Here is an 18,263-nt window from a genome sequence, read left to right as displayed (position 1 = left end):
GCTTTGCCCGGTGCTCTGCATCCTTGAGCACAGAGGGAGAAAAAGGAATCAATCAAACAGCTCGTCAGGGGAGTTTCAAGAGAGGCTCGGATACCTTTTAAGAGCGGAAAACAGTAAGATGTAACCACACGGAAAGGTAGAAATAGGAGCTGGGGAGGAGCGGCAGCAGGATCAGTTTTGAACAGTTCTTGAGCTTGTGTAAAAACTGAGTATATGTGTAGCTGCTTCTCATGCTCTATCAGTGTAGACTTTTCAGGGACCCCAGAGACTCAATGGATATGGGGACTGATGGGCAGGTGCAGGTGGCAAACAGAAAACCTCTTCCTCCCCAGCCCTCTCTCTGAGCCCCGAGCCCACCCCACCCACCCCGACGCCCAGGCAGATTTCTTCAGCCGCTCTCCTTTCTCCAGATATGTCTAGTGTCTTCTTTACCAAGTTTTCCCTTGTGAGTCATTTTTAACATTGGGCAGGTTTCACTATTGAAATAATCATGCCTCTCCCTGAACTGAGGTGCTGGACCCAAGAGGGGAATCAAGTATCTGTTTGTAGGGTGAAGAACACATTTACAGCCATCAAGCTGCGTGGTCTGAGCTGACATAGAAGATGCCCGTTGGGAGTGACTGCTTTTTCACTTTTTTTTTTTTTAGTTGAAGTACTTGTCATTTCATGTTTCTTTAGCAGCAAATCAAGGCATGTTAGTGCGAATGCACGAGTCAAACATTTCTTTAAAAAAACCACTGCTTTCAACATTATAGCCTGTGGAAGTCAGATGTATTATCTTATGATAAATATTTGACAGTGTAGAAGTCTTGTTATGTAAACCCATCTGCATATGCAGGTAAATAATTCCTTGAAACCATTGGCTGGGTGGTGAAAGAGTCTTACAGGTTGAAAAATAAATCATGCTTTCTGCTAAAAATATATATTTTCCCCCTTTCTTACATTAGGTTCCTGTAGAGCAAAATCCAAGGGTCGTCTGGAAGCCTCCTGCATTCATTAGTTTGGTTTCCCTGGTGACTCTCTTTAGATTACCTTGTTATCCCCAAGCCTCTTCCAGTTTGCTCTTTTCTCATTTTCTCTTTCTTTCTCCCAGAAAGCTTACATAGAAAAATCCATCATTAGTGAGCACGTGTTGACCGTGTCCCCATTACAGGCTCTCTGTGGTCTGGAGTTTGGGGAGATGCAGATTGAAGAGTGGGGGTGGCAGCCTGTGAGGCTGACCTGGTTAGGCAGGTGGATGGAACCAGATCGGCCACCCCCCCAACTTCCACCCTCTGCCCTCCCATCTCCTCCCACTGCACCCAGGACTTTAGACAAAGGCCCTAGAAAGAGCACAGATTTTGGAGTCACACAGAGCTGTCTTTGCATCCTGCCACCTCATCAGCCAGGTAAGGCACTTGGTACTGCAGGTCAGGGTTTCTTTAGCTGAAACACGAGTAGGGTACCATATGCCCTGCTTTGCCTGGGCCAATCTTGGTTTATGCTTTGTGTGCTGGCACACTTATGCGTTGCGTCTCCTTTCAACATCTCAATTGTTCTGAATAGGTTATATGGTGACCCTACAGAAGGAGGCTAACTCTTACCTCCGTTGTTGTGGTGAGGGTGGCATTTTAAGTGTCTACTGTAGTGTCTGGTACATAGATCCTCGAGATGGTACCTCTTGTTATTATTAATAACAAATGATGCTCTCACCTGATCTAAGTGGTTTCCTTGATGTGCTGAGTCCACACACGAACTTGGAACAGAAAAGTCCATTTCTGTTTTACAATCTGGAATCCATTTAGATTTTATGCTTTGCATTAGAAATGGAATTAACTCCCACCTTGGTGTTTTTTTTTTTTTAAGATTTTATTTATTTATTTGACAGAGAGAGACACAGTGAGAGTGGGAACACAAGCAGGGGGAGTGGGAGAGGGAGAAGCAGACTCCCCGCTGAGCAGGGAGCCCGATGTGGGGCTGGATCCCAGGACCCTGGGATCATGACCTGAGCCAAAGGCAGACACTTAACCACCTGAGCCATCCAGGCATCCCAATTCCTCAGTCTTTACTCCATGACCTTCTGAAGATTTTGAATATTGCTGACCCATTATGTTGAAGAATATCCCTTGATTTGGATTGTCTGATATTTCCTCATGATCAGATTCAAGGCTGTGCATTTTGGGAGAAACATCACAAAAATTTTGTGTGTTCTCATTTCATAATTTCAAGTTACTGATGATGTCGACTCTGATCACTTGATCAAGGTGGTCCACTATAGTTACTCTTTTTCCCTGTGTGACTAATAAGTAGGTGGCGGGAAGAGACTTTGGAAATCCTGTTCCTCAACAAACTTTGGATTAATTAATTCATATCATGGTTTCCTCTTCTATTCATGGATTATGGTTTGTCACTATCATTACTTTGAGCTCCAGTGGTTCCAGATTTGACTAGTAGGATCCTCTTCAAGATTGCTTTGGTGTCCTTTTGAGATGGTTCCATTATTCTGGGAGTATTTCCTAGCTTTCTGGCACAAAGTGTTCGAAAGTTGGACTTTCCCTGCCCCAGCCCCGGAATCAGCCACTTCTCCAAGGATACCTGGTTCCTTTTACTGGAGAATGATGTTTGGAAACTAAGATTTATGCACTAGCTGTGCTTGGTATTATTGTGGTGTCTGCTCTCAGGCCATATCAGTGGACAGATGAATATATATATATGTGTGTGTGTGTGTGTGTGTGTGTGTAAATTTACATCTACATATTTCTATGTCTATGAATATATTGTGAAAACTGAGGTCACCTTAATAGCTCCAGTTCCTATTTAATAGCACAGGATTGATTCCAGTTTTCTCTCTTTCTCTTATTTGTTACTTCTTTCTCTGACACGGAGTAATCTGGCTCCCATTTTTCTTAAAATAGAGTCACTTATTTGCCCAGTCCACCTTTTTGCAATCAATCTCCAATCTCCCACCTGCTTAAAGTCAAAGCTCTGTATTGTTAAATTTGAATGGGAAATTTCCATATGAACATATGATTTAAAAATATACACATGTATATTTCCTCCTACCTTTATCCATTGAAGGGCCTAGAAGCATTGACAATCTAGGGGCAGTGAGTACCCCTAGCAAGCAGATTTTGATTTCTAACTCTCATTCTCACTGAAAGGAACCAGGACTCTTTAGGAAAATGGCTGATTCTGGGTCTGGGTGCAGGAATGAGCCTGGGATACCTTGCTGGGCTAGAAAAAGAGCAAATTTAAATGGAGTCTTATAGGACAAAAATGGAAAAATTTGAACTTCAAAAAGAGTGACTGCAATGGGATGAAACATGCTAACTATACAAATCTGTAAGTCTATAAAATGATACTCATAAAAGAGAAAACCAAAGACAAAACAAAACAAACAAAACACCATTTGTCACCTATTCCTTACTCTGAAAAGTGATAATTCAAGATAAATAATTATTTACTTTGCCTTTCCAGAAGGAGCAGTTGATGAGATAAATCTCTCTCTCTCATAAAGGTCATTAGCTAATAAATATAGAATGATTGATAGAAATAGAAAAAATAATCACCATTTTTCAACCCCTAATGAAGGAACTGATTAAGGCAAGAATCATCCGTGGATGATAAAGCCATTAGGTGCTATATTGATGGGGAATTAGATGCTGTAGTGCAGCTGAAGTATTGCTCCACAGATGATCTGATGGTTTAAAAAGAAAATGGAAATTTACAGTGGAGGGAGGAAGCTAGCTCTGGTTTACCGATAATGGTTCAATTAGATATGACACACCTCACAATGTGTTGCAATGTCATGCAGCATAAATAATGATATCTTGCTTAAAATGTTTAACCAGGATGTAATCCAGAGCTCCAAACAGGGAGCTTTACAGGGAATGCATGCTTGAGCATAATAAATTACATGACACTACAAATACAGAAAGTGGGCCATTCTGAGGGCCGCCTGGCCTTGTCTTTCCAAGTTAATGTCATGCCAAAGAGTGGGGCAGCGGGAGCATTGTTTTAGGTCATAAATGATGAAAGAGATATAACAACCAAACATAACGTGGATTGGATCTTGGTAGGACTAAACTGGGAGAAACATACATTTTTGGAGCAATTGGCAAAATTTGAATATGGATTAAATATTAGAAAATAATAATAAAGAACTATCATGATTTTTCAAAGCAGTATAATGGTATTGATTTTAACAAGGAAAATATTCTTATTTTTGTGATGTCCATATAATTTATTTAAAATACTTCAGTAAAAAAATTGGTGAGGCAAATATGATAAAAATGTCAACAACCACTATTAATCTAGATGATAGCTATATGGGTGTCATTATACCCTATTTTTCTCTATGTTTGAAAATGTCATAATAAAAAGTTAAAAGTAATTCTGATTCCCAGTCCCCAACCCAGACCTACTGCTTGAGCCTAACCCTCAGTTGGCATCTTATTTTATCAAGTGTGCTATCTCAGTGAGGGACTGGATGAATAAATGTCCTTTTCATCTGTGTCATCCTCTTCAACAAATATTGATCAGGTCCCTACTGAGAGCCATTGACTTTTCTGGGTCCTAAAAATCCAGCAGTGAATAGATACAAGGGACCTTAAACCCATGGATTTAGCATCTTGCCTTCTCCATAGTAGAATTCTTTGAAACAAACAAGCAGACTTTTAAGAATTGTTAAATATAACAAAAAACACAGAAAACAGCGTAATGACTTGTTGGACAGTAACAACCCCTGCCCCATACAGGACCCAGAACCCTCTCAGTCAGCCAGGACTCTTCCATGGCCCCCAGCCCCAAAGTCACAACCCTCTTCCTCCCCAGAAGAGTAGGTTTTAGAAGGCTATCGTAAGTTCAGAACCCTGCCCTTAATATTCTTCTGAGTAGGACTCGACCCCTCAAAAGTGAGGTTTTACATTTTTCCTTTGGTTCAACAGATTTTCATCTCAAAGTTTTACAAAACAGTACAATTCAGACATGCATTATTAGACATGTGATTTTCACTTTATCATTTCAGGTAAATGGAGCAGCTGTGGGGCAGACTCATGCCTGATTCACAGCTAATTCTGAGAACATAGTATCATAAAGGATCTTCAGATGCAAACGCATAATTCTAGCGGGTTGGGATGAAAAAATTAAAATGTTATTTAAAATAACCTCAGTGCCAGCTTCAGATGAATGAACTTAGGGTCTCGAGAGACTGTCTGCAGAGTCATTATGTTGTACTGCTGTTAAAAGGTGACCCGAGGCATTGCTTGTTAGCTGGGCTGCCTGAATCAAGTGAAAAAATAAGCTTCTCTCCTTAGGAAAAAAACAGAACAAAACAAAACCCAACAAAAAACTTTCAGAGAACTTTAACATTCTCCCCGTTTTGATTTTTTTCTCTTCTAAGTCTTTCAGTTCCAGACCTGAAATATTGTAAAAATGGGCAACGTATTCCCTGCCCGACTGTACTCAGAATGCCCAAATCTTGGTTAACAACCACAAGGATGGAAAGGAGATGAATGCATTTTGTCTGGAAGTTTCAAAGCTCTCATCCTAGGTAATGTTAAATGCACAATGACACACAACCTTCCCCAGGCTGTTGCGTGCCCTGAATAAAATACTAAGTACATGGTGTAGCGTGGGGTGTACCCCCAGGAGTGCAGGAAGAGTTTGCGGGGCTGCTGAGGTGGCGGGAAGGGTTCCAGACTGGGTGGGAACCGGTCTCCCCTTCCAGCAACTCCATCTCCCACCTGGATGGCCATGGGCCCATCTCTATGTGGTGAAGCCTCAGTCCCCTCCTGGGTGAGTGGAGGCAGATTCCTCACAGGGATGCTGTGAGGAGGCACGTGACACCTGCCATTGACTTCGTGCTTCCTGTGGGCCACCGTGTCCCTCACACCTGCTGTCTCCCATATTCTCAGCGTTCCCACCCGCGCCCCTGTGATTCACGAGCAACTAGAAAACGGATGAAGCCTAAGCATTTTGAAAAGGGCGCGCTTTACCCTTTCCACTCCCAGCCCCTCAGAGAGTAGGCTGCTCAATTGCATCCTGAGTCCTCAGTTAATAGTTTTAATCTCTCTCCAATTACTTAATCTCTTGAAACGTGGATTTGCTCACATGAAAAATGAAGATGAAAGGAGGACCTCCCCGCTGGGTTGCCGTGAGGATTAAATTAGATGACGAGTTTTTGCTCTGTAAGTCAGGTGAGGGGTGAGTCGGGAATATTCTGCCAAGTCTGGAGCCTGAGGCCCAGCTGTCCGTGTGGCAGGCTTCGCTGTGCTGCGAGGACCCCCATCTCACCCCTCCTGGTCTGAAGGAGGGGGAGACAATTTGGAAGGAGCGGTCGGTGCTCCAGGATGACAAACGTCGTTTTCAGTACGTGACGGGAACCCCTGCTACGGTCCAGGCTTCCCACAGCAAGCCCTGGAAAACATCGGTGAGAGATGGGGAAAACACAATTGTATTTCCCTTCTCTTTCTGTCACTGCCTTTCTCTAATCAATAAATGTCTCCCAGCTATTGCCTCTGGCAGCTTCCTCGGGGTGTAGAGCCTGACACTTCAAGTTTTAATGAGGAATAATAGCCACATTAAGTCCCCTCCCCACCCCCCTTGTGCAAAGCCTTATATTTGTTTTCTGGAAGAAAAATAGAAGTGTATCATGTTGTCAGTCTTGGGCTGGACATTAGATAAAAACAGTCAAATTGCAACAAAATTTCAGCAAAAGGCTCTGGGGTTTCCAAGAGTGAGGGGTTGGGAAGGGTGGCTCCTCACAGAAGGAGCATGGGCTGTTTTCTCTCTGAAAGTCTTAAAGGGCCTTTTGTATCAGAAAGCCATTGGGCCCTCAAGTTGTGTACCGTCTACATTTTATTTCTCTTCATGGTGCTCATTTGAATGCAGGATGTGTGCCCAAGGACTAGGGGGAATCAGGCTGCCCTGAGGACCCTCACCTCCCCTGACTCTCTCCTCTGGCCACTGGCCTAAAGTTTGTCACTCACCGTCATCCCCAGAAGGCCACTGGTGAGGGGTTACATGGGAGGCATTCCTTCCCAATGGCAAAATCCAGAAGAGAGCTTACATGTTCTACAAGGTTATTTCTCACCTTAGAATTTTAAGCAGTACCTACAATTTCATCTGAAGGGATGGTCATAATGATGTGACTGCTTACACTTGTAGGAACACCTCATTACTTAGAGAAATAGAAAATCTCAGTCTTCATGACATCCCTATGCAGTAGGCTGGCAAGGAGACGTTATTCCAGTCTTATAAATGAGAAGATAGACTGGGGGCTTGAGCTATTAACTTAGGAAGACGTGGTAGTCCATTTTGCCTCAGCAAAATCGTCGGACCAAGGGTGTAAAATAGTTCCTAAATGCACCCTGGTATCCAGTGGCTTTGGAATCAGAATCTTTGCTTGGATGGAAGGAAACTGATATTTATTGAGTGCTTACTCTGTCCAGGGCACCAATGATAAGTTGATTTGGTTTGTTTGTTGATGGGCAACCACCTTCCTGTGTTTTTATGTATGAATTATCCCCACTTTACAGAGAGAACTGAGGCTCAGGGAGTGTATGTGGCTTGCCCTAGTGGGAGGTGGAGATGGATTTGAACCTGTCTTCTCTTATTCCAAAGCCCAGAACGACCAGGGATCATGGAACACAACTCCTGACTAGACTTTCCTAGCAGTGTCATCATAACAGAGCTTCCCTCAAGCAAGGGAGGTCTTGGCTGGGTGTGGTTGTGCAACCCGGGCCTGATTGTCCCAAGAGCCACAAACCTTCTGTGATGAACCGGGTACATCATCTTTGTGGAGATTCGTGGAAATCCTGCGTTAATGTCACTGTTGACAATTTAACGTATTTATGCTTTAGGCTGTATTTCTTCATGCAGTAGTCAAATCATTTAAAAAGGCATTTAAGTAGTCCTGTTTATTAGTTATGCTTCATCTGACTGATAAACAAAATCTGTTGGACTGGCTTGAACTAAAAATGTATTTATTATTAAAACATTACTGAAATATAACAAATTTCCTGGTTTCTTGGGTTTACATGAAATCTCATGGTGTTGATACATTATCCACTCTGATATTTAAATATTTAATTAGGCTCAAAATAAATCATTTTTTCTCTCTTTGTAACTCTTGCTTTGTCATGAAGTTTGTTTGGCTTAATGGCTGGTTAGATATCCCCATAGCAAACTCTTTTATAACTCCATATTTTTTTTTCCCAAAGAAGACAGAAGTTATAAATATGCATGGAGCAGGAGGCTGTGGGGAAAAAGCAATTTGCAGCTCTTGGTAAATTTGGACAAACCACGCACAGCATCAGAGAATGAAGAAATGTTGTCGTGTGTGCAAATGAGTATGGTTGTTTATTGGAAAATCAGCACTGGGGGTAAAAGTCCAATGGATTGAAAAAAAATTCCATATTAATCACTAGGTGAATGGCTTCTTTTGGCTGGATCACTTGACCCAGAATGATAATGGCATACTCTGTGGTGAGGTACTGCAGAACTATATGTACACACACCCACCTATTTAAGCTTTCAATAAATACAACCGTTTTAAACCATTTCAGTAAAATAAATAAAAAAATATTGCACTTCTATTGGTCTGTTTTGCCTCTTGAACTAGCTTGGAGTGTTGCTCATGACAGAAGACACAACAGTTAATTAGTGCTACTCCAAGCTCCTTAGGCTTCAATATTTCCTGCTCTTCAAGCCTCAGCACCTTTTTTGCAACGATAATGGTATTCTTCATTAGCATTGCCACTGTCATGGGACCAACACCCCTGGGACTGGAGTGATGCCACTGGCTTGCTTTCTGACTCCTTCAAAATCCACATCTCCAACCAACTTGGGGTTAACAGTTATGGGATCCTGAAGTCTATTTCTTCCCATATTGGTGACTACTGCTCCCTCCTTTTAAATACATTTTTATTTTATTTAAATTCAATTAACATATGACATATTATTAGTTTCAGAGATAGAGTTCAGTGACTCATCAGTCTTCGGTAACACCCAGTGCTCAGTACGTCACGTGCCCTCCTTCATGCCCATCACCCAGTTGCCCCACCACCCCCTCCCCTCCAGCAGCCCTCAGTCTGTTTCCTATGGTTAAGAGTCTCTTATGGTTTATCTCCCTCTCTGATTTCATCTTGTTTTATTTTTCCCTCCCTTCCCCTATGTTCCTCTGTTTTGTTTCTTAAATTCCACATATGAGGGGTGCCTGGGTGGCTCAGTTGGTTAAGTGACTGCCTTTGGCTCAGGTCATGATCCTGGAGCCCCAGGATCGAGTCCCGCATCAGGCTCCCTGCTCAGCAGGGTGTCTGCTTCTCCCTCTGACCCTCCTCCCCTTCATGTGCTCTCTCTCTCTCTCTCTCATTCTCTCTCTCTCAAATAAATAAACTCTTTTTTAAAAAAAATTCCACATATGAGTGAAATCATATAATTGTCTTTCTCTGATTGACTTATTTTGCTTAGCATAATACTCTCTAGTTCTATCCACATCCTTGCAAATGGCAAGATTGCATTTTTTTGATGGCTGAGTAATATTCCATTGGAGGTATATACCACATCTTTTTTATCCATTCATCTGTCAATAGGCATCTGGGTTCTTTCCATAGTTGTGGACATTGTTGCTATAACCATTGGAGTGCAGGTGCTCCTTCAGATCACTACATTTGTATCTTTGGGGTAAATACCCAGTAGTGCAATTGATGGGTCGTAGGGTAGCTCTATTTTCAACTTTTTGAGGAACCTCCATAGTGTTTTCTGGGGTAGCTACACCAGCTTGCATTCCCACCAACAGAGTAAGAGGGTTCCCCTTTCTCCATATCCTCGCCAACATTTGTTGTTTCCTGACTTGTTAATTTTAGCCATTCTGAGGTGGTATCTCATTGTGGTTCCTATTCGTATTTCCCTGATGCCATGTGATGTTGTGCTGCTCCCTCCTTGATCATAGCTGCTGTGATCAGATTTGGACTGCCTGTAGCAGAGACCACTCTATCTGCAAGAACCGTATGTTTCTTCAGTTGCTCTTTGGGAGTGTACGGATGAGACACGGTAACCATGGCATCGCCTCCAGGGCGTTCACGTGCCCCATCTGTGTGTAGTAGCTGTGCAATGGGCATGCCAACATTTTTGACCTTCCAGCCACAACCACATTCTTCCCTGGGATTGGAATGCCAGTTTGCTTAATTATTTCCTAGACACTCCATGAGATTATTGGTAACATCGAATACTGTCCCAACACATTTGCCCCACACGAATGACATGAAAGCCATCAACATCCTTGTCTGGAGAAACAGCATTATAGATCTCTTCCTCGTCAGTGTGCTCTGGAAGAGGCAGCTGAACAAGGAGGCCACCTGTGTTACCATTATTTAGTTTATTGATTCAATTCAACAGTTCTTCCCCTGAAACTGAAGCCAGTTTCACAATGGTGCGACGATTCCCACATCTGCAGCTGCCCTGGTTTTGTTGAGGATGGAGGGGTGACTTGCAGGATTCTCACCAACCAGAACCACACTCCCAACCACCTTGCAGCTTGTGGCCCAATGTCACCCATTCTTCCACCTCCTGCCACACTTCCTGCTTGATCTATGGGCAAATTTCCTTCCAGAAATGACAACAGCTTCATTTTGAACTACCGAGAGGCGGAAAAGGCGATGGCGGAGGCCGCAGCTCTTTGCGGGCCAGGAGGGCAGCCAGGGGGCAGCCGGTGGCCGATGTGGACACGGGGAGGATGCAGCTGCCCTCACCCGTGCCGGTGTCCGCCCGGCAAGTCTAGTCTTCAGTCAACTATTTTAATATTAAAATAATTATTATGTGGCTGTTCTCCAAATGTAGTGATTCTAAGCTTAATAATTCCATTCAACCAGCTAATTTTTAAATTAAAGCAGCAGTATCCCAACTGTTTTAATTACATCCCTCATGAATGAAAAAATGTATCCGCATGCTCTCCCAATCCGTATGGATTTATTTATAAATTATATACCCATGCCAGGATATCAATATGTTATCTACATTAGAAAGGATGCATAAAACGGCAATTTAAAAAGATGACATACAGATAAAAATGAGTGGTTTTTTTCTTACTTTACTCATTACTAGAACAATATCACTCAGTTATGATGATGACTGTTTTAAGCTGCTTCCTTTTAAAAAATGCCTTGCTAATCTAATCCTGATGGCTTCATGCTCCCCGTAGCTATAATACAACAAGCACAGCACAAACTCAAGGCATGGCTAATAATTAACAAGAGGGGAGGTAAATCCATATTTTAGGTAGTCTTTCTATTAAGCTTAAGTCTGGAGGTTGATGTTTGGTCGGATAGATCAGAACCTTGCTTTACCTCATAACGTGGCTGATAAAAAGCTCGCCCGTCTGAAGGATCAGAGAGGTGGGCGCAGGTTGTGCCATTTCCTTTTTGTTTACTTATGCTTATTATTTGGGGGGATTTGTCTTTAATCCTCTCCATTTTGTGAAAGGTAGTTCAGTTGAAACCAGATGCTCCATGCCATACATCCACCGAGACACATCTGAATTCCAACATGTGGCCACTGGGTGAAAGTGAACAGCAACAACAAAAAATGTGTCAACTCCTTGCTTAGGGAACTTTCCCCATCACCATACCTAGAGAACCACGGAGGGGGGTGGGCTTGTGTCCCAGGCAGGTCACACCTGGCAAGCTGACCAAGCAGGCGAGGGGCCTGTATCAATGAAAATATTTAAATAGTAGTAAAACTCGACTCATTTCATGGTTACATATAAGTGTAGATCTAAGTGCATCCCGTCTTACAGGGCCCCTACCGTGCATAGACTCCAGGCAGAAAGATATTCGCTACTAACTCACCCTGGAAAGTTCACCGGGAACCATTGCTGCTTATAAATGGACATCCCAGAAAGCTGCTTCTCAGGCGTCAGGTGCTTCCAACATAACTTCACAAGTTTGCCTTACCTATACATCGTCTGCACTCTTAATATTGATACGATATTGACGTATTTTTTTAAGTGAAACATTGTGTCGCTGGCATGAATGGAAAAATTCGTCTCACTTCCCTCTCTCTTGTTTCACAAACCCCCGTCCTTCTGACCACAGTCTGCACCTCGCAGCTGCGAGCCCCCTAGTGCTCCTTGCCCGCCTCCCTGCAACAGCCAGCATTCCGTGCGGCCCGGCGAGACCCCGGATGGGAAAGGGCATCGCCCTGCACCTGCGGACGGGCTTCTCCGCAATCAGTGCCCAGAAGGTGGGGAGGGTGAGTGTGCTGGCAGGCTTGTGCCTTCACAGATCAACTTGTAGACCGTATTTGGGGAAGCACCTCTTTTTTTTTTGTTTACTTCTAGGAAATACAGAACCAAATATAAGACTCAAATGTAGTCGTGATATTGTCCTTATGGCTTGGGTATTTGGGCTAGTGTCCCTTATCACTCCTAACCCTGGGTTTTGATTTCCAACCCTCAGTTGTGTTTTTCTCAGTTCGTATTCATTGTTTGGATTTATGGTTTGCTGGCATTTTTGTGACTGCATTCTTACACCAAGCCACCGCAAAGCTTTGTGGAACAGGGCAGAAGTACATAAGACATCTCACATGACATTCCCTGCCCCCAGATGTCATTACTGGCTTCATCTCTCATGAGGATGTAAGTCTGTGTATCTTATGGAGGACAGCACTAAGGACGCGTTGGATGTCTTATTATATCTGCTTCATGACATTTCACAATCTACTGTATAAATTCTACACAGAGACCGACTCGCTTATTACTCAAAACAAACCTGTGTAAAGGGCACACCAAAAGAATGTGGTAGAATGTGGTAGAAGTGTTAGATGGCCAGTTCTCCCAAGAGACCATTTTCTCTCTCTGTCTCTAGCTCACTTTCTTTCCCTCCCTCTCTCCCTTCCTCACTCTTTTCTCTTATCCCTCCTATTTCCCTCCTTTCCCTCCTCTCCCCTTCTTCCCTCCTCTCTTCCCCTGTTTCTCCTTCATCCTCCCCCTCCCCCACCACCATAAGAACAATCCTGGGCTAGCCTGCTGGAGGTTGAGATAAATCTCCTGAAACAGAACCAATTTGTCACAGCTGAAAGCCATCTTAGAATTGCCAGTGGACCCCAGCTGAGCTCAGTTGAGCCTCTCCCAGAACCACCTAGCCATAGATCTGTGAGAAATCATAAGTGGTGGTTGTTTTTAGCCACTAAGTTCTGGGGTGGTTTGCTGTGTGGCGATAGCTAACCGATCTAGAGACACAGAGATTGAGGTTACGTGACAGCTTGTTGGTGGCAGAGCTAGGAGAAGAATCAGGCTACTTCTTATCCCTGGTCTAGGAGTTTGTCTATCATAGCATAATTCTGACTCCATCCACCCGCCTGCCCCTCGAGGAGCTGAGCTTTTGTCCTTGGAAGAGTGACCACTGGTGTATTCTGCCCCTCACAGAGTCAATGGCAGCTACATGGATGCCCAGATGACATCCTTATGCAAAGAAGTTCTGTTTAGATTTTGTAGAACAAATCTCTGTTTTGGAAGACATATCGAACAATCGTTGGTTGTTCTGGCATCTCCATCTGCACGTTTTTTACATAAAAATCTCAAACCAAATCAAATTAGCTCTACTTGATTTTCCATCTTAACATGTAGTGGTAAAATAAAACACGCACATTATCATCTGGAGGTCACGGAATACATCAATTCCCCATGTTGTGACTCTGAAATGCCTTTAGGGAACGTTGGGAGGTGGCTCTCCCTCCCACTGCACCTTGGCTGGCTGCCTCATTTCTGGCTGTGGTATAAAATGCCAGCCTACGGCTGATGCTCGGCTTGATTTCTAAGACCAGGCTCATTGGCATGCTTTGTAAAATCTCCTATCAGCATAGTAAGAAAGGTCACTTAACAATGAGACAGTCAATATGTTTCCACCCCATGAATGAAGTTTGGGGTAAAAAGAAGTAAAAATAGTGCCAGGAATAAATTATCAGCTTATCAACATGTTTATTAAATGCATCATACTTGGAGCACCAGATGTGAGAAAGGCAAAGGCTAAATGCCGGCAGCAGGGTTGCTAAGTAAATTATTTGGCTTGTTGCTGGTAATGAGAGGTTGTACTTGGTGGGAGTTGCCATGAAATTATATGTTTCTGCTGTTTTGTTCCTCAATGAACCGTGATCAACTCTAGGAACTGTTTGGATTAAGTTTTCCCTTTGGTGTTGATAGAAAAGAAAATTCTCTCTAAAAGAAAACCTTTATAAATTCCAGTTTTTTTTCTGAATTCACAATTTCCTTATGTCTTCATTTTGGGGTGTTGGTGACAGAGCAATACATGAATTCAACTGATTAATAAATGTATCAAATGTAATCTTACGATTACCTCCAAGTCTCCCTTTTCCCCTTATACCTTGAAAAGAAACTACTGTTGACTTGAGTTATGCTCAAGACTTAGAATGGGCAGAAAGAAAGAAGGTCCTAGAAAGATGAGACTTTTGTTAGCATTTTCAAGTCATATTTCTGCTGGAGAAATGGGCAAATCTTACAATAAAGCTGCTGATTTGATTAGGAAGACTACTAATTACACACTGTAGCAACACCCTCATGCACAATCTCCTATTCATAGATCTGGCATTTTCCCCATTTCTTGTTTAGAAAAACATTTTCTGGCTTAGTTGAGAAGAACAAGTCATTAGAAGCTCCAGTAAACAATTCTGTGTGGGGTGTCCATTTGAGCAAGCAGCTGTCCTTTGAAAATTGCCCTTTATTGTTTGAAGCTCCCAATTTTGCCGTCAGGAGGTCGTATAAAATCAATTAAGTCAGAGGATCTCTGGGTAATCGGTTCCAAGAACTGTTGCCCCAGCTGCGATTATTTGCCAACTGTGGCAGCTTACGCCCTGTTCTTGTGTCACAGGCGCCCACGCATTAGCCTTCACCTTCTGGCAGGAGTGTGGTCCCGCCCCCCTGAGCTTGTCTCCTTCGCCACCCTTGCTGGGTGGGCGGTTGGGCGCAGGCTGCCATGTCCCTGATTCTTCCCCGGGCTGCACTCTCCAGAGATACCAGGAGGATGCCCTGCTGGGTTAACAGGTTGTGGCTTTCACTTCCTCCTCACTGGCAGGTAGGAAGCTGGAAGGAAGGACGGCAAATTGCTGTGTTGCTATGGCAACCAGAGCTGCTCCTCAGAAAAGCTGTTGAAGAGAAAAAGCTTCTCTAGTCTTCTGATTATCCTTCTGTATTTTCCCCCTTTCTTCTCCCCTTATTAGGCACCTCAAGCAATCATTTCTCCTAATAACTCTGTACACCTCCCCCTTAAGGAAATCACTCACACCGAGGCTTAAGCAACTGACAAGCGTTCATCCTTTAATTTAAGGTAAAAATTCTTAAACCAAAAGAAGAAACTTTCATAATATCAAATATTCTGATTTTATGCATCATTTGACTGGGTGAAGAAGTATTTTTGATGTAGAGGGTAGAGACTTCATTCATTCGTTTATTCATTCACCAAGCACGTATTAAATACTCGCCAATAAGTACCAGGTGAAATGCTAAGCCCTGAGGATTCAGAGACAAAGAAGACATTGTTTCTATCTCAGTCTGATGGAAAGGCAGTTATGAAAATAAATAGTCACAATAAGGTAGCGCTGGTGCCTGATAAAAGCCCATCTGGCCCTGTGGGGCCTCAGGGATGGGTGAGTCATTCTGCTGGGAAGGGTGTGAGCGTCAGGAAAGGCTCAGGACACAGGCGAGTTGAGAGGCAGGCACAGGTGTGTGATATGCACGCCTTACATGCTCTCCTGAGTTCATTCTCTCAGTTTCATTTACTGGCTAGGGGGTTGAGACCGTAGAAAGCCCAGGCAGTCTTTGTGAGATAAAGTGTAAATGTGATTCAAAGAAAGCTGGGGCTGTGTCACTTGTGAGTGTTTGGAAGCCACGTGGAGATGGTAGTGACGGAAGCCAGGAGGGTGGAGGCTGGCAATGAGGGGAACCATTGGGGAGCCTCATAGGGGAAAGTCCAGGCTAGAATATTCAACTGGACCTGGGCAGGGGGGCAGAGTGGGGACAACAGGAGGCTAGTGTGGGAGGCGTAGTTGGTGTGAGGTGATCAAGCCCATGGGGTATGGGAGCCTGAGATTGGTGGGGACACCCCTGAGAAAAGATCCATCTGACCATTATGAAGGCCAGGGTGTAGAGGCATGGTTAACAGCCGGGCTCGGGAATTCAACAGATGTGGTTCGTCTCCGCTCTACTACCACTAGCTGGAGCCTTTGAACACATAGGAATCTTTCTGGGCCTGTCTTCTCAGCTGTGCAGTAGGGAATAGAGATCTGTTATGGGTTGCATTGTGTCCTCCTTCCCAATTCACATGTTGAAGTCCTACCTGCCTCCCGGCATTGTGTTTGGAGATAGGGTCTCCAGAATGTGACTCTATTTGGAGACAGAGTCTTTTAAAGTTTAAATGAGCTCATTAGGGTGGGCCCTCGTACAATATGACCGGTGTCCTTATATGAATTTGGACACAGATACAGACAGAGGGAAGATAATGTGAGGACCCAGGGAGAAGATGGCCATCTACAGCCAAGGAGAGAGGCCTGGAGCAGCCCCTTCCCTCACAGCCCTTGGTAGGACACCTTGATCTAGGACTTCTAAGCTCCAGAACTGTGAGAAAATAAATCTCTCTTGTTAAGTACCACCCAGTCTGTGGTGCTTTAACAAATACGTAGAGTTGTCGAGAGGATTAAATAATTTATATAATATAGCAAAGCACCTGATAATATTCAGTATGTGGTAGCTGTTATTATCAATAACAATGAAATTGGTCTACTTTAAACAAAAATAAATCCTAACTCACTTGCATTACTGGACTGATAAGGCTATCAAGATTACTTGTGTCTCTGCTTAACTGAGTGTCAGAGGGTCCTTTTTTTCCATTCTGATGTTTAAATCTTTTAAATATGCCTCATCCATCCTTATACTGATTAAAATTAAAGCTTTTTTTTTTTTTTTTACTTACAGGCCCGAGTGACTCTATTCAATTGCAAGAGATTGAAATTGAACATGTACTGCTTATAGAAAAGTTTTGTTTTGTTTTGTTTTGTTTTGTTTTTAATAAGTCAGTCAAGTTGTCAATGTTTTCTAATGACTTGCTTCTTTTTTTTTTTTCACAACGGAGTGCTGAAAATTCCAGTTAACTTTAAGGTTCTAGGCAATTGAATAAATCCAGTGTGTCAACATTCTTTGCTTTCCTTGGGCGCATTCTGCAAAACACAGTCTTACATAACTGCTCTACATTGTGAGGACTCAAACTTGTGTCTGGAACTTTAATTATAATAAAAAAACATATGCAAATTACTATCATTGTCTCTATTTATTTTGGACCAGCTGCTTCTAAACAATTAACAAACAATCATGTAAATGTAATTAGGAGAAATACCAGGCTCAGAGCAGAAAACAGAAAAAACTGAATTCTGTTTATAATCTTCCAGGTTATGCTTCTCCGTTGCATTTATAAGAGCTGGTACCAAACAGTGAATTTCACTTTATCATTGCCCTGATCTGACATTTCTACTTATCTTCTAAGAGTGAAATTTATTTAGTTTCTTCCTCTCCCTTGAGAAGAAGGTTATAAACCACAGAACAAATTATTTTTATTGGTTCTTATCTACCCAAGAAAAGTCTGTGCCCAGAATTTCAAGGAAAGAAGAATGGGGAAGGAAGATTATGGGAAGATGTAACTCAGACTCTCAGGAGGAGGGAATACAGGACCTTTAATGGGTAGGGTGGATTAAAATGCCACTTCTCCCAACAGGATGCGAAGCCTAGTACACCACTCCTTGAATCTGGGCTGTACTTTGCAACTAGCTTTGGCAAATTGAACAGTGTGATTTCCAAGCAAGGCCTCAAGAGTACTTACAACTTCTGCTCTCATTTTCCTGCATCATTGTCCTGAGATTGCCATGTAAAGAAGTTTGCTTGAGTCACCCGGAAAACGACAGAGCACATGAAAAGAGACCCAGCTGACAGTCAGCACCAACTGTCAGACATATGAGGGAGGCCATCTTAGACTATCCAGCTCCAGTCCCAGGCAAGTCCAGGAGAAGAATAATCTAGCTGAGTCTAGCCCATATTGCTGTCCTACCAGATTGAGAGTCAGTAAAAGGAATGTGGTTTTAAGTCACTAAGTTTTGGGTTATTTGTTACACAGCAATAAATATCTGATACAAAACACATAGGATATTGATAAAACATTTTACAAAATCCAACAGTCTGTCATGATGAAAACACTCAACAAAAATTTACAAAAATTGTAAAGTTGTTA

The 18,263-nt window shown here is 42.9% G+C and overlaps 1 pseudogene; it reads right to left on the bottom strand.

Moving 5' to 3' along the window:
• Positions 1-18,263, bottom strand: part of LOC114224078 (bifunctional methylenetetrahydrofolate dehydrogenase/cyclohydrolase, mitochondrial-like) — a 78,883-nt pseudogene that overhangs the window by 18,416 nt on the left and 42,204 nt on the right.

This window comes from Eumetopias jubatus, unplaced genomic scaffold (genome assembly GCF_037043125.1).
Source record: "Eumetopias jubatus isolate StellerSeaLion01/CBP00866 unplaced genomic scaffold, mEumJub1_p1.0 scaffold_8, whole genome shotgun sequence".
NCBI classification, from domain to species: Eukaryota; Metazoa; Chordata; class Mammalia; order Carnivora; family Otariidae; genus Eumetopias; species Eumetopias jubatus.
The sequence above is the reverse complement of the archived record's forward strand: the minus strand, read 5'-3'. Positions and strand labels throughout refer to the sequence as shown.